Raw genomic sequence first — 13,226 nt, forward strand, 5'->3', positions numbered from 1 at the left:
GAGACTGGCTGTGAATTCCAAGTTTCGTTGACCTTTTTGAACCTGAAAATGTGTTAGTTTCTCTATGAGATAGTAAAAGAAGGTTCAAATTGAACAGCTGCTTTCAACGGCCATTCTAAGCTGAATGTGCGTGCTCTTGTCAGATCGCAGCAGCGATGCAGCTTAAGGCTTGCCAAGTAGCAGCATGGGAGACTGGCTTGGAATCCCAAGATTTGGTGACCTTTTTGAACCTGAAAATTGTGTTAGTTTCTCTATGAGATAGCAAAAGAAGGTTCAAATTGAACAGCTGCTGTCAAGGGCCATTCTAAGCTGAATGTGCCTGCTCTTGTCAGATTGCAGCAGCAATGCAGCTTAAGGCTTGGCAAGTACCAGCATGGGAGACTGGCTTGAAATACCAAGTTCTGGTGACCTTTTTGAACCTGAAAATTGTGTTAGTTTCTATATGAGATAGTAGAAGAAGGTTCAAATTGAACAACTGCTGTCAATGGCCATTCTAAGCTGAATGTGCCTGCTCTCGTCAGATCGCAGCAGCAATGCAGCTTAAGGCTTGGCAAGTACTAGCATGGGAGACTGGCTGGGAATCCCAAGTTCCGTTGACCTTTTTGAACCTGAAAATTGTGTTAGTTTCTCTATGAGATAATAAAAGAAGGTTCAAATTGAACAGCTGCTTTCAACGGCCATTCTAAGCTGAATGTGCGTGCTCTTGTCAGATCGCAGCAGCGATGCAGCTTAAGGCTTGGCAAGTACCAGCATGGGAGACTGGCTTGGAATCCCAAGTTCTGGTGACCTTTTTGAACCTGAAAATTGTGTTAGTTTCTATATGAGATAGTAGAAGAAGGTTCAAATTGAACAACTGCTGTCAATGGCCATTCTAAGCTGAATGTGCCTGCTCTCGTCAGATCGCAGCAGCAATGCAGCTTAAGGCTTGGCAAGTACCAGCATGGGAGACTGGCTGGGAATCCCAAGTTCTGTTGACCTTGTTGAACCTGAAAATTGTGTTAGTTTCTCTATGAGATAGTAAAAGAAGGTTCAAATTGAACAGCTACTGTCAACGGCCATTCTAAGCTGAATGTGCGTGCTCTTGTCAGATCGCAGCAGCAATGCAGCTTAAGGCTTGGCAAGTACCAGCATGGGAGACTGGCTGGGAATCCCAAGTTCTGTTGACCTTTTTGAACTTTGAAGTTTCTATATGAGATAGTAGAAGAAGGTTCAAATTGAACAACTGCTGTCAATGGCCATTCTAAGCTGAATGTGCCTGCTCTCGTCAGATCGCAGCAGCGATGCAGCTTAAGGCTTGCCAAGTAGCAGCATGGGAGACTGGCTTGGAATCCCAAGATTTGGTGACCTTTTTGAACCTGAAAATTGTGTTAGTTTCTCTATGAGATAGCAAAAGAAGGTTCAAATTGAACAGCTGCTGTCAAGGGCCATTCTAAGCTGAATGTGCCTGCTCTTGTCAGATTGCAGCAGCAATGCAGTTAAAGGCTTGGCAAGTACCAGCATGGGAGACTGGCTTGAAATACCAAGTTCTGGTGACCTTTTTGAACCTGAAAATTGTGTTAGTTTCTATATGAGATAGTAGAAGAAGGTTCAAATTGAACAACTGCTGTCAATGGCCATTCTAAGCTGAATGTGCCTGCTCTCGTCAGATCGCAGCAGCAATGCAGCTTAAGGCTTGGCAAGTACTAGCATGGGAGACTGGCTGGGAATCCCAAGTTCCGTTGACCTTTTTGAACCTGAAAATTGTGTTAGTTTCTCTATGAGATAATAAAAGAAGGTTCAAATTGAACAGCTGCTGTCAACGGCCATTTTAAGCTGAATGTGCGTGCTCTTGTCAGATCGCAGCAGCGATGCAGCTTAAGGCTTGGCAAGTACCAGCATGGGAGACTGGCTTGGAATCCCAAGTTCTGGTGACCTTTTTGAACCTGAAAATTGTGTTAGTTTCTATATGAGATAGTAGAAGAAGGTTCAAATTGAACAACTGCTGTCAATGGCCATTCTAAGCTGAATGTGCCTGCTCTCGTCAGATCGCAGCAGCAATGCAGCTTAAGGCTTGGCAAGTACCAGCATGGGAGACTGGCTGGGAATCCCAAGTTCTGTTGACCTTGTTGAACCTGAAAATTGTGTTAGTTTCTCTATGAGATAGTAAAAGAAGGTTCAAATTGAACAGCTACTGTCAACGGCCATTCTAAGCTGAATGTGCGTGCTCTTGTCAGATCGCAGCAGCAATGCAGCTTAAGGCTTGGCAAGTACCAGCATGGGAGACTGGCTGGGAATCCCAAGTTCTGTTGACCTTTTTGAACTTGAAAATTGTTTTAGTTTCTCTATGAGATAGTAAAAGAAGGTTCAATTTGAAATGCTGCTGTCAACGGCCATTCTAAGCTTAATGTGCCTGCTCTCGTCAGATCGCAGCAGCAATGCAGCTTAAGGCTTGGCAAGTACCAGCATGGGAGACTGGCTGGGAATCCCATGTTCCGTTGACCTTTTTGAACCTGAAAATTGTGTTAGTTTCTCTATGAGATAGTAAAAGAAGGTTCAAATTGAAAAGCTGCTGTCAACGGCCATTCTAAGCTGAATGTGCGTGCTCTTGTCAGATCGCAGCAGCGATGCAGCTTAAGGCTTGGCAAGTACCAGTTTGGAGACTGGCTGGGAATCCCAAGTTCTGGTGACTTTTTTGAACCTGAAAATTGTGTTAGTTTCTCTATGAGATAGTAGAAGAAGGTTCAAATTGAACAACTGCTGTCAACGGCCATTCTAAGCTGAATGTGTATGCTCTTGTCAGATCGCAGCAGCGATGCAGCTTAAGGCTTGGCAAGTACCAGCATGGGAGACTGGCTTGGAATCCCAAGTTCTGTTGACCTTTTTGAACCTGAAAATTGTGTTAGCTTCTCTATGAGATAGTAAAAGAAGGTTCAAATTGAACAGCTGCTGTCAATGGCCATTCTAAGCTGAATGTGCCTGCTCTCGTCAGATCGCAGCAGCGATGCAGCTTAAGGCTTGGCAAGTACCAGCATGGGAGACTGGCTGGGAATCCCAAGTTCAGTTGACCTTTTTGAACCTGAAAATTGTGTTAGTTTCTCTATGAGATAGTAACAGAAGGTTCAAATTGAACAGCTGCTGTCAATGGCCATTCTAAGCTGAATGTGCCTGCTCTCGTCAGATCGCAGCAGCAATGCAGCTTAAGGCTTGGCAAGTACCAGCATGGGAGACTGGCTGGGAATCCCAAGTTCCGTTGACCTTTTTGAACCTGAAAATTGTGTTAGTTTCTCTATGAGATAGTAAAAGAAGGTTCAAATTGAAAAGCTGCTGTCAACGGCCATTCTAAGCTGAATGTGCGTGCTCTTGTCAGATCGCAGCAGCGATGCAGCTTAAGGCTTGGCAAGTACCAGCATGGGAGACTGGCTGGGAATCCCAAGTTCTGTTGACCTTTTTGAACCTGAAAATTGTGTTAGTTTCTCTATGAGATAGTAGAAGAAGGTTCAAATTGAACAACTGCTGTCAACGGCCATTCTAAGCTGAATGTGTGTGCTCTTTTCAGATCGCAGCAGCGATGCAGCTTAAGGCTTGGCAAGTACCAGCATGGGAGACTGGCTGGGAATCCCAAGTTCTGTTGACCTTTTTGAACCTGAAAATTGTGTTAGTTTCTCTATGAGATAGTAAAAGAAGGTTCAAATTGAACAGCTGCTGTCAACGGCAATTCTAAGCTGAATGTGCCTGCTCTCGTCAGATCGCAGCAGCAATGCAGCTTAAGGCTTGGCAAGTACCAGTATGGGAGACTGGCTGGGAATCCCAAGTTCTGTTGACCTTTTTTAACCTGAAAATTGTGTTAATTTCTCTATGAGATAGTAAAAGAAGGTTCAAATTGAACAGCTGCTGTCAACGGCCATTCTAAGCTGAATGTGCGTGCTCTTGTCAGATCGCAGCAGCAATGCAACTTAAGGCTTGGCAAGTACCAGCATGCGAGACTGGCTGGGAATTCCAAGTTCCGTTGACCTTTTTGAACCTGAAAATGTGTTAGTTTCTCTATGAGATAGTAGAAGATGGTTCAAATTGAACAGCTGCTGTCAACGGCCATTCTAAGCTGAATGTGCCTGCTCTCGTCAGATCGCAGCAGCAATGCAGCTTAAGGCTTGGCAAGTACCAGCATGGCAGACTGGCTGGGAATCCCAAGTTCCGTTGACCTTTTTGAACCTGAAAATTGTGTTAGTTTCTCTATGAGATAGTAAAAGAAGGTTCAAATTGAACAGCTGCTGTCAACGGCCATTCTAAGCTGAATGTGCCTGCTCTCGTCAGATCGCAGCAGCAATGCAGCTTAAGGCTTGGCAAGTACCAGCATGGGAGACTGCCTGGGAATCCCAAGTTCTGTTGCCCTTTTTGAACCTGAAAATTGTGTTAGTTTCTCTATGAGATAGTAAAAGAAGGTTCAAATTGAACAGCTGCTGTCAACGGCCATTCTAAGCTGAATGTGCCTGCTCTCGTCAGATCGCAGCAGCTTAAGGCTTGGCAAGTACCAGCATGGGAGACTGGGTAGGAATCCCAAGATCCGTTGACCTTTTTGAACCTGAAAATTGTGTTATTTTCTCTATGAGATAGTAAAAGAAGGTTCAAATTCAACAGCTGCTGTAAACGGCCATTCTAAGCTGAATGTGCCTGCTCTCGTCAGATCGCAGCAGCTTAAGGCTTGGCAAGTACCAGCATGGGAGACTGGCTGGGAATCCCAAGTTCCGTTGACCTTTTTGAACCTGAAAATTGTGTTAGTTTCTCTATGAGATAGTAAAAGAAGGTTCAAATTGAACAGCTGCTTTCAACGGCCATTCTAAGCTGAATGTGCCTGCTCTTGTCAGATCGCAGCAGCAATGCAGCTTAAGGCTTGGCAAGTACCAGCATGGGAGACTGGCTGGGAATCCCAAGTTCTGTTGACCTTTTTGAACCTGAAAATTGTGTTAGTTTCTCTATGAGATAGTAAAAGAAGGTTCAAATTGTACAGCTGCTGTCAACGGCCATTCTAAGCTGAATGTGCGTGCTCTTGTCAGATCGCAGAAGAGATGCAGCTTAAGGCTTGGCAAGTGACAGCATGGGAGACTGGCTGGGAATCCCAAGATACGTTGACCTTTTTGAGCCTGAAAATTGTGTTAGTTTCTCTATGAGATAGTAAAAGAAGGTTCAAATTGAACAGCTGCTGTCAACGGCCATTCTAAGCTGAATGTGCGTGCTCTTGTCAGATCGCAGAAGAGATGCAGCTTTAGGCTTGGCAAGTGACAGCATGGGAGACTGGCTGGGAATCCCAAGATACGTTGACCTTTTTGAGCCTGAAAATTGTGTTAGTTTCTCTATGAGATAGTAAAAGAAGGTTCAAATTGAACAGCTGCTGTCAACGGCCATTCTAAGCTGAATGTGCGTGCTCTTGTCAGATCGCAGAAGAGATTCAGCTTTAGGCTTGGCAAGTGACAGCATGGGAGACTGGCTGGGAATCCCAAGATACGTTAACCTTTTTGAGCCTGAAAATTGTGTTAGTTTCTCTATGAGATAGTAAAAGAAGGTTCAAATTGAACAGCTGCTGTCAACGGCCATTATAAGCTGAATGTGCGTGCTCTTGTCAGATCGCAGAAGAGATGCAGCTTAAGGCTTGGCAAGTGACAGCATGGGAGACTGGCTGGGAATCCCAAAATATGTTGACCTTTTTGAACCTGAAAATTGTGTTAGTTTCTCTATGAGATAGTAAAAGAAGGTTCAAATTGAAGAGCTGCTGTCAACGGCCATTATAAGCTGAATGTGCGTGCTCTTGTCATATCGCAGCAGCGATGCAGCTTAAGGCTTGGCAAGTACCAGCATGGGAGACTGGCTGGGAATCCCAAGTTCTGTTGACCTTTTTGAACTTGAAAATTGTGTTAGTTTCTCTATGAGATAGTAAAAGAAGGTTCAAATTGAACAGCTGCTGTCAACGGCCATTCTAAGCTGAATGTGCCTGCTCTCGTCAGATCGCAGCAGCAATGCAGCTTAAGGCTTGGCAAGTACCAGCATGGGAGACTGGCTGGGAATCCCAAGTTCCGTTGACCTTTATGAACCTGAAAATTGTGTTAGTTTCTCTATGAGATAGTAAAAGAAGGTTCAAATTGAACAGCTGCTGTCAACGGCCATTCTAAGCTGAATGTGCCTGCTCTCGTCAGATCGCAGCAGCAATGCAGCTTAAGGCTTGGCAAGTACCAGCATGGGAGACTGGCTGGGAATCCCAAGTTCTGTGTACCTTTTTGAACCTGAAAATTGTGTTAGTTTCTCTATGAGATAGTAGAAGAAGGTTCAAATTGAACATCTGCTGTCAACGGCCATTCTAAGCGGAATTTGCTTGCTCTCGTCAGATCGCAGCAGCAATGCAGCATAAGGCTTGGCAAGTACTAGCATGGGAGACTGGCTGGGAATTCCAAGTTCCGTTGACATTTTTGAACCTGAAAATGTGTTAGTTTCTCTATGAGATAGCAAAAGAAGGTTCAAATTGAACAGCTGCTGTCAACTGCCATTCTAAGCTGAATGTGCGTGCTCTTGTCAGATCGCAGCAGCGATGCAGCTTAAGGCTTGGCAAGTACCAACAAGGGAGACTGGCTGGGAATCCCAAGCTCCGTTGACCTTTTTGAACCTGAAAATTGTGTTAGTTTCTCTATGAGATAGTAAAAGAAGGTTCAAATTGAACAGCTGCTGTCAACGTCCATTCTAAGCTGAATGTGCCTGCTCTCGTCAGATCGCAGCAGCAATGCAGCTTAAGGCTTGGCAAGTACCAGCATGGGAGACTGGCTGGGAATCCCAAGTTCCGTTGACCTTTTTGAACCTGAAAATTGTGTTAGTTTCTCTATGAGATAGTAAAAGAAGGTTCAAATTGAACATCTGCTGTCAACGGCCATTCTAAGCTGAATGTGCCTGCTCTCGTCAGATCACAGCAGCAATGCAGCTTAAGGCTTGGCAAGTACCAGCATGGGAGACTGGCTGGGAATCCCAAGTTCTGTTGACCTTTTTGAACCTGAAAATTGTGTTAATTTCTCTATGAGATAGTAAAAGAAGGTTCAAATTGAAAAGCTGCTGTCAACGTCCATTCTAAGCTGAATGTGCGTGCTCTTGTCAGATCGCAGCAGCGATGCAGCTTAAGGCTTGGCAAGTACCAGCATGGGAGACTGGCTGGGAATCCCAAGTTCTGTTGACCTTTTTGAACCTGAAAATTGTGTTAGTTTCTCTATGAGATAGTAAAAGAAGGTTCAAATTGAACAGCTGCTGTCAACGGCCATTCTAAGCTGAATGTGCCTGCTCTCGTCAGATCACAGCAGCTTAAGGCTTGGCAAGTACCAGCATGGGGGACTGGGTAGGAATCCCAAGATCCGTTGACCTTTTTGAACCTGAAATTGTGTTAGTTTCTCTATGAGATAGTAAAAGAAGGTTCAAATTGAACAGCTGCTGTCAACGGCCATTCTAAGCTGAATGTGCCTGCTCTTGTCAGATCACAGCAGCAATGCAGCTTAAGGCTTGGCAAGTACCAGCATGGGAGACTGGCTGGGAATCCCAAGTTCTGGTGACCTTTTTGAACCTGAAAATTGTGTTAGTTTCTCTATGAGATAGTAGAAGAAGGTTCAAATTGAACAACTGCTGTCAACGGCCATTCTAAGCTGAATGTGTGTGCTCTTTTCAGAATGCAGCAGCGATGCAGCTTAAGGCTTGGCAAGTACCAGCATGGGAGACTGGCTGGGAATCCCAAGTTCTGTTGACCATTTTGAACCTGAAAATTGTGTTAGTTTCTCTATGAGATAGCAAAAGAAGGTTCAAATTGAACAGCTGCTGTCAACGGCCATTCTAAGCTGAATGTGCCTGCTCTCGTCAGATCGCAGCAGCAATGCAGCTTAAGGCTTGGCAAGTACCAGCATGGGAGACTAGCTGGGAATCCCAAGTTCCGTTGACCTTTTTAAACCTGAAATTGTGTTAGTTTCTCTATGAGATAGTAAAAGAAGGTTCAAATTGAACAGCTGCTGTTAACAGCCATTCTAAGCTGAATGTGCCTGCTCTCGTCAGATCGCAGCAGCAATGCAGCTTAAGGCTTGGCAAGTACCAGCATGGGAGACTGGCTGGGAATCCCAAGTTCTGTTGACCTTTTTGAACCTGAAAATTGTGTTAGTTTCTCTATGAGATAGTAAAAGAAGGTTCAAATTGAACAGCTGCTGTCAACTGCCATTCTAAGCTGAATTTGCTTGCTCTCGTCAGATCGCAGCAGCAATGCAGCTTAAGGCTTGGCAAGTACCAGCATGGGAGACTAGCTGGGAATCCCAAGTTCCGTTGACCTTTTTGAACCTGAAATTGTGTTAGTTTCTCTATGAGATAGTAAAAGAAGGTTCAAATTGAACAGCTGCTTTTAACAGCCATTCTAAGCTGAATGTGCCTGCTCTCGTCAGATCGCAGCAGCAATGCAGCTTAAGGCTTGGCAAGTACCAGCATGGGAGACTGGCTGGGAATCCCAAGTTCCGTTGACCTTTTTGAACCTGAAAATTGTGTTAGTTTCTCTATGAGATAGTAAAAGAAGGTTCAAATTGAACAGCTGCTGTCAACGGCCATTCTAAGCTGAATGTGCCTGCTTTCGTCAGATCGCAGCAGCAATGCAGCTTAAGCCTTGGCAAGTACCAGCATGGGAGACTGGGTAGGAATCCCAAGATCCGTTGACCTTTTTGAACCTGAAAATTGAGTTATTTTCTCTATGAGATAGTAAAAGAAGGTTCAAATTGAACAGCTGTTGTCAACGGCCATTCTAAACTGAATGTGCCTGCTCTCGTCAGATCGCAGCAGCAATGCAGCTTAAGGCTTGGCAAGTACCAGCATGGGAGACTGGCTGGGAATCCCAAGTTCTGTTGACCTTTTTGAACCTGAAAATTGTGTTAGTTTCTCTATGAGATAGTAAAAGAAGGTTCAAATTGAACAGCTGCTGTCAACGGCCATTCTAAGCTGAATGTGCCTGCTCTCGTCAGATCGCAGCAGCAATGCAGCTTAAGGCTTGGCAAGTACCAGCATGGGAGACTGGGTTGTATTCCCAAGTTCCGTTGACCTTTTTGAACCTGAAAATTGTGTTAGTTTCTCTATGAGATAGTAAAAGAAGGTTCAAATTGAACAGCTGCTGTCAACGGCCATTCTAAGCTGAATGTGCCTGCTCTCGTCAGATCGCAGCAGCAATGCAGCTTAAGGCTTGGCAAGTACCAGCATAGGAAACTGGGTAGGAATCCCAAGATCCGTTGACCCTTTTGAACCTGAAAATTGAGTTATTTTCTCTATGAGATAGAAAAAGAAGGTTCAAATTAAACAGTTGCTGTCAACGGCCATTCTAAGCTGAATGGGCCTGCTCTCGTCAGATCACAGCAGCAATGCAGCTTAAGGCTTGGCAAGTACCAGCATGGGAGACTGGCTGGGAATCCCAAGTTCTGTTGACCTTTTTGAACCTGAAAATTGTGTTAGTTTCTCTATGAGATAGCAAAAGAAGGTTCAAATTGAACAGCTGCTGTCAACGGCCATTCTAAGCTGAATGTGCGTGCTCTTGTCAGATCGCAGCAGCAATGCAGCTTAAGGCTTGGCAAGTACCAGCATGGGAGACTGGCTTGGAATCTCAAGTTCTGATGACCTTTTTGAACCTGAAAATTGTGTAAGTTTCTCTATGAGATAGTAAAAGAAGGTTCAAATTGAACAGCTGCTGTCAACGGCCATTCTAAGCTGAATGTGCCTGCTCTCGTCAGATCGCAGCAGCAATGCAGCTTAAGGTTTGGCAAGTACCAGCATGGGAGACTGGCTTGGAATCCCAAGTTCTGGTGACCTTTTTGAACCTGAAAATTGTGTTAGTTTCTCTATGAGATAGCAAAAGAAGGTTCAAATTGAACAGCTGCTGTCAACGGCCATTCTAAGCTGAATGTGCCTGCTCTTGTCAGATTGCAGCAGCAATGCAGCTTAAGGCTTGGCAAGTACCAGCATGGGAGACTGGCTGGGAATCCCAAGTTCCGTTGACCTTTTTGAACCTGAAAATTGTGTTAGTTTCTCTATGAGATAGTAAAAGAAGGTTCAAATTGAACAGCTGCTGTCAACGGCCATTCTAAGCTGAATGTGCGTGCTCTTGTCAGATCGCAGCAGCTTAAGGCTTGGCAAGTACCAGCATGGGAGACTGGCTGGGAATCCCAAGTTGTGTTGACCTTTTTGAACCTGAAAATGTGTTAGTTTTTCTATGAGATAGTAAAAGAAGGTTCAAATTGAACAGCTGCTGTCAACGGCCATTCTAAGCTGAATGCGCCTGCTCTCGTCACATCGCAGCAGCAATGCAGCTTAAGGCTTGGCAAGTACCAGCATGGGAGACTGGCTGGGAGTCCCAAGTTCCGTTGACCTTTTTGAACCTGAAAATTGTGTTAGTTTCTCTATGAGATAGCAAAAGAAGGTTCAAATTGAACAGCTGCTGTCAACAGCCATTCTAAGCTGAATGTGCCTGCTCTCGTCAGATCGCAGCAGCAATGCAGCTTAAGGCTTGGCAAGTACCAGCATGGGAGACTGGCTGGGAATCCCAAGTTCCGTTGACCTTTTTGAACCTGAAAATTGTGTTAGTTTCTCTATGAGATAGCAAAAGAAGGTTCAAATTGAACAGCTGCTGTCAACGGCCATTCTAAGCTGAATGTGCGTGCTCTTGTCAGATCGCAGCAGCGATGCAGCTTAAGGCTTGGCAAGTACCAGCATGGGAGACTGGCTGGGAATCCCAAGTTCTGTTGACCTTTTTGAACTTGAAAATTGTTTTAGTTTCTCTATGAGATAGTAAAAGAAGGTTCAATTTGAAATGCTGCTGTCAACGGCCATTCTAAGCTGAATGTGCCTGCTCTCGTCAGATCGCAGCAGCAATGCAGCTTAAGGCTTGGCAAGTACCAGCTTGGGAGACTGGCTGGGAATCCCAAGTTCCGTTGACCTTTTTGAACCTGAAAATTGTGTTAGTTTCTCTATGAGATAGTAAAAGAAGTTTCAATTTGAACAGCTGCTGTCAACGGCCATTCTAAGCTGAATGTGCGTGCTCTTGTCAGATCGCAGCAGTGATGCAGCTTAAGGCTTGGCAAGTACCAGCATGGGAGACTGGCTGGGAATCCCAAGTTCCGTTGACCTTTTTGAACCTGAAAATTGTGTTAGTTTCTCTATGAGAAAGCAAAAGAAGGTTCAAATTGAACAGCTGCTGTCAACGGCCATTCTAAGCTGAATGTGCCTGCTCTCGTCAGATCGCAGCAGCAATGCAGCTTAAGGCTTGGCAAGTACCAGCATGGGAGACTGGCTGGGAATCCCAAGTTCCGTTGACCTTTTTGAACCTGAAAATTGTGTTAGTTTCTCTATGAGAAAGCAAAAGAAGGTTCAAATTGAACAGCTGCTGTCAACGGCCATTCTAAGCTGAATGTGCCTGCTCTTGTCAGATCGCAGCAGCATTGCAGCTTAAGGCTTGGCAAGTATCAGCATGGGAGACTGGTTGGGAATCCCAAGTTCTGTTGACCTTTTTGAACCTGAAAATTGTGTTAGTTTCTCTATGAGATAGTAAAAGAAGGTTCAAATTGAACAGCTGCTATCAACGGCCATTCTAAGCTGAATGTGCCTGCTCTTGTCAGATCGCAGCAGCAATGCAGCTTAAGGCTTGGCAAGTACCAGCATGGGAGACTGGCTTGGAATCCCAAGTTCTGGTGACCTTTTTGAACCTGAAAATTGTGTTAGTTTCTATATGAGATAGTAGAAGAAGGTTCAAATTGAACAGCTGCTGTCAACGGCCATTCTAAGCTGAATGTGTGTGCTCTTGTCAGATCGCAGCAGCGATGCAGCTTAAGGCTTGGCAAGTACCAGCATGGGAGACTGGCTGGGAATCCCAAGTTTTGTTGACCTTTTTGAACCTGAAATTGTGTTAGTTTCTCTATGAGATAGTAAAAGAAGGTTCAAATTGAACAGCTGCTGTCAACGGCCATTCTAAGCTGAATGTGCCTGCTCTCGTCAGATCGCAGCAGCAATGCAGCTTAAGGCTTGGCAAGTACCAGCATGGGAGACTGGCTGGGAATTCCAAGTTCCGTTGACCTTTTTGAACCTGAAAATGTGTTAGTTTCTCTATGAGATAGTAAAAGAAGGTTCAAATTGAACAGCTGCTGTCAACGGCCATTCTAAACTGAATGTGCGTGCTCTCATCAGATCGCAGCAGCAATGCAGCTTAAGGCTCTGCAAGTAACATGGGAGACTGGCTGGGAATCCCAAGTTCCGGTGACCTTTTTGAACCTGAAAATTGTGTTAGTTTCTCTATGAGATAGCAAAAGAAGGTTCAAATTGAACAGCTGCTGTCAACGGCCATTCTAAGCTGAATGTGCCTGCTCTCGTCAGATCGCAGCAGCAATGCAGCGTAAGGCTTGGCAAGTACCAGCATGGGAGACTGGCTGGGAATTCCAAGTTCCGTTGACCTTTTTTAACCTGAAAATGTGTTAGTTTCTCTATGAGATAGTAAAAGAAGGTTCAAATTGAACAGCTGCTGTCAACGGCCATTCTAAGCTGAATGTGCCTGCTCTCGTCAGATCGCAGCAGCAATGCAGCGTAAGGCTTGGCAAGTACCAGCATGGGAGACTGGCTGGGAATCCCAAGTTCTGTTGACCTTTTTGAACCTGAAAATTGTGTTAGTTTCTCTATGAGATAGTAAAAGAAGGTTCAAATTGAACAGCTGCTGTCAACGGCCATTCTAAGCTGAATGTGCGTGCTCTTGTCAGATCGCAGCAGCGATGCAGCTTAAGGCTTGGCAAGTACCAGCATGGGAGACTGGCTGGGAATACCAAGTTCTGTTGACCTTTTTGAACCTGAAAATTGTGTTAGTTTCTCTATGAGATAGTAAAAGAAGGTTCAAATTGAACAGCTGCTGTCAATGGCCATTCTAAGCTGAATGTGCCTGCTCTCGTCAGATCGCAGCAGCTTAAGGCTTGGCAAGTACCAGCATGGGAGACTGGCTGGGAATCCCAAGTTCTGTTGACCTTTTTGAACCTGAAAATTGTGTTAGTTTCTCTATGAGATAGTAAAAGAAGGTTCAAATTGAACAGCTGCTGTCAACGGCCATTCTAAGCTGAATGTGCGTGCTCTTGTCAGATCGCAGCAGCGATGCAGCTTAAGGCTTGGCAAGTACCAGCATGGGAGACTGGCTGGGAATCCCAAGTTCCGTTGACCTTTTTGAACCTGAAAATTGTGTTAGT

The 13,226-nt window shown here is 44.8% G+C and overlaps 32 pseudogenes; all 32 read left to right on the forward strand.

The window, feature by feature from the left end:
• Nucleotides 1–480: 480 nt before the first annotated feature.
• Nucleotides 481–599, forward strand: LOC140081650 (5S ribosomal RNA; annotated as a pseudogene).
• A 259-nt stretch (nucleotides 600–858) lies between these two features.
• Nucleotides 859–977, forward strand: LOC140083729 (5S ribosomal RNA; annotated as a pseudogene).
• Nucleotides 978–1,047: 70 nt separating this feature from the next.
• On the forward strand, nucleotides 1,048–1,166 carry LOC140097753 (5S ribosomal RNA; annotated as a pseudogene).
• An 817-nt stretch (nucleotides 1,167–1,983) lies between these two features.
• LOC140083730 (5S ribosomal RNA) lies at nucleotides 1,984–2,102 on the forward strand (annotated as a pseudogene).
• A 70-nt stretch (nucleotides 2,103–2,172) lies between these two features.
• On the forward strand, nucleotides 2,173–2,291 carry LOC140097754 (5S ribosomal RNA; annotated as a pseudogene).
• An 825-nt stretch (nucleotides 2,292–3,116) lies between these two features.
• LOC140082694 (5S ribosomal RNA) lies at nucleotides 3,117–3,235 on the forward strand (annotated as a pseudogene).
• A 70-nt stretch (nucleotides 3,236–3,305) lies between these two features.
• Nucleotides 3,306–3,424, forward strand: LOC140097160 (5S ribosomal RNA; annotated as a pseudogene).
• Nucleotides 3,425–3,683: 259 nt separating this feature from the next.
• LOC140085410 (5S ribosomal RNA) lies at nucleotides 3,684–3,802 on the forward strand (annotated as a pseudogene).
• Nucleotides 3,803–4,060: 258 nt separating this feature from the next.
• On the forward strand, nucleotides 4,061–4,179 carry LOC140088070 (5S ribosomal RNA; annotated as a pseudogene).
• Nucleotides 4,180–4,249: 70 nt separating this feature from the next.
• Nucleotides 4,250–4,367, forward strand: LOC140096155 (5S ribosomal RNA; annotated as a pseudogene).
• A 433-nt stretch (nucleotides 4,368–4,800) lies between these two features.
• On the forward strand, nucleotides 4,801–4,919 carry LOC140096002 (5S ribosomal RNA; annotated as a pseudogene).
• Nucleotides 4,920–5,934: 1,015 nt separating this feature from the next.
• LOC140091835 (5S ribosomal RNA) lies at nucleotides 5,935–6,053 on the forward strand (annotated as a pseudogene).
• A 70-nt stretch (nucleotides 6,054–6,123) lies between these two features.
• Nucleotides 6,124–6,242, forward strand: LOC140095274 (5S ribosomal RNA; annotated as a pseudogene).
• Nucleotides 6,243–6,689: 447 nt separating this feature from the next.
• Nucleotides 6,690–6,808, forward strand: LOC140089927 (5S ribosomal RNA; annotated as a pseudogene).
• Nucleotides 6,809–6,878: 70 nt separating this feature from the next.
• Nucleotides 6,879–6,997, forward strand: LOC140090480 (5S ribosomal RNA; annotated as a pseudogene).
• An 817-nt stretch (nucleotides 6,998–7,814) lies between these two features.
• LOC140084922 (5S ribosomal RNA) lies at nucleotides 7,815–7,933 on the forward strand (annotated as a pseudogene).
• Nucleotides 7,934–8,002: 69 nt separating this feature from the next.
• LOC140085004 (5S ribosomal RNA) lies at nucleotides 8,003–8,121 on the forward strand (annotated as a pseudogene).
• Nucleotides 8,122–8,379: 258 nt separating this feature from the next.
• LOC140098189 (5S ribosomal RNA) lies at nucleotides 8,380–8,498 on the forward strand (annotated as a pseudogene).
• A 259-nt stretch (nucleotides 8,499–8,757) lies between these two features.
• LOC140089135 (5S ribosomal RNA) lies at nucleotides 8,758–8,876 on the forward strand (annotated as a pseudogene).
• Nucleotides 8,877–9,324: 448 nt separating this feature from the next.
• Nucleotides 9,325–9,443, forward strand: LOC140096637 (5S ribosomal RNA; annotated as a pseudogene).
• A 448-nt stretch (nucleotides 9,444–9,891) lies between these two features.
• Nucleotides 9,892–10,010, forward strand: LOC140096334 (5S ribosomal RNA; annotated as a pseudogene).
• Nucleotides 10,011–10,260: 250 nt separating this feature from the next.
• Nucleotides 10,261–10,379, forward strand: LOC140096396 (5S ribosomal RNA; annotated as a pseudogene).
• Nucleotides 10,380–10,449: 70 nt separating this feature from the next.
• On the forward strand, nucleotides 10,450–10,568 carry LOC140090036 (5S ribosomal RNA; annotated as a pseudogene).
• A 70-nt stretch (nucleotides 10,569–10,638) lies between these two features.
• Nucleotides 10,639–10,757, forward strand: LOC140097162 (5S ribosomal RNA; annotated as a pseudogene).
• A 70-nt stretch (nucleotides 10,758–10,827) lies between these two features.
• Nucleotides 10,828–10,946, forward strand: LOC140082922 (5S ribosomal RNA; annotated as a pseudogene).
• Nucleotides 10,947–11,016: 70 nt separating this feature from the next.
• LOC140094541 (5S ribosomal RNA) lies at nucleotides 11,017–11,135 on the forward strand (annotated as a pseudogene).
• A 70-nt stretch (nucleotides 11,136–11,205) lies between these two features.
• Nucleotides 11,206–11,324, forward strand: LOC140091847 (5S ribosomal RNA; annotated as a pseudogene).
• A 636-nt stretch (nucleotides 11,325–11,960) lies between these two features.
• LOC140082910 (5S ribosomal RNA) lies at nucleotides 11,961–12,079 on the forward strand (annotated as a pseudogene).
• Nucleotides 12,080–12,334: 255 nt separating this feature from the next.
• LOC140087625 (5S ribosomal RNA) lies at nucleotides 12,335–12,453 on the forward strand (annotated as a pseudogene).
• Nucleotides 12,454–12,522: 69 nt separating this feature from the next.
• LOC140091521 (5S ribosomal RNA) lies at nucleotides 12,523–12,641 on the forward strand (annotated as a pseudogene).
• Nucleotides 12,642–12,711: 70 nt separating this feature from the next.
• On the forward strand, nucleotides 12,712–12,830 carry LOC140095726 (5S ribosomal RNA; annotated as a pseudogene).
• A 251-nt stretch (nucleotides 12,831–13,081) lies between these two features.
• Nucleotides 13,082–13,200, forward strand: LOC140095917 (5S ribosomal RNA; annotated as a pseudogene).
• Nucleotides 13,201–13,226: the final 26 nt, after the last annotated feature.

The sequence above is a fragment of the Engystomops pustulosus genome, chromosome 9 (assembly GCF_040894005.1).
Source record: "Engystomops pustulosus chromosome 9, aEngPut4.maternal, whole genome shotgun sequence".
Classification (NCBI taxonomy): domain Eukaryota; kingdom Metazoa; phylum Chordata; class Amphibia; order Anura; family Leptodactylidae; genus Engystomops; species Engystomops pustulosus.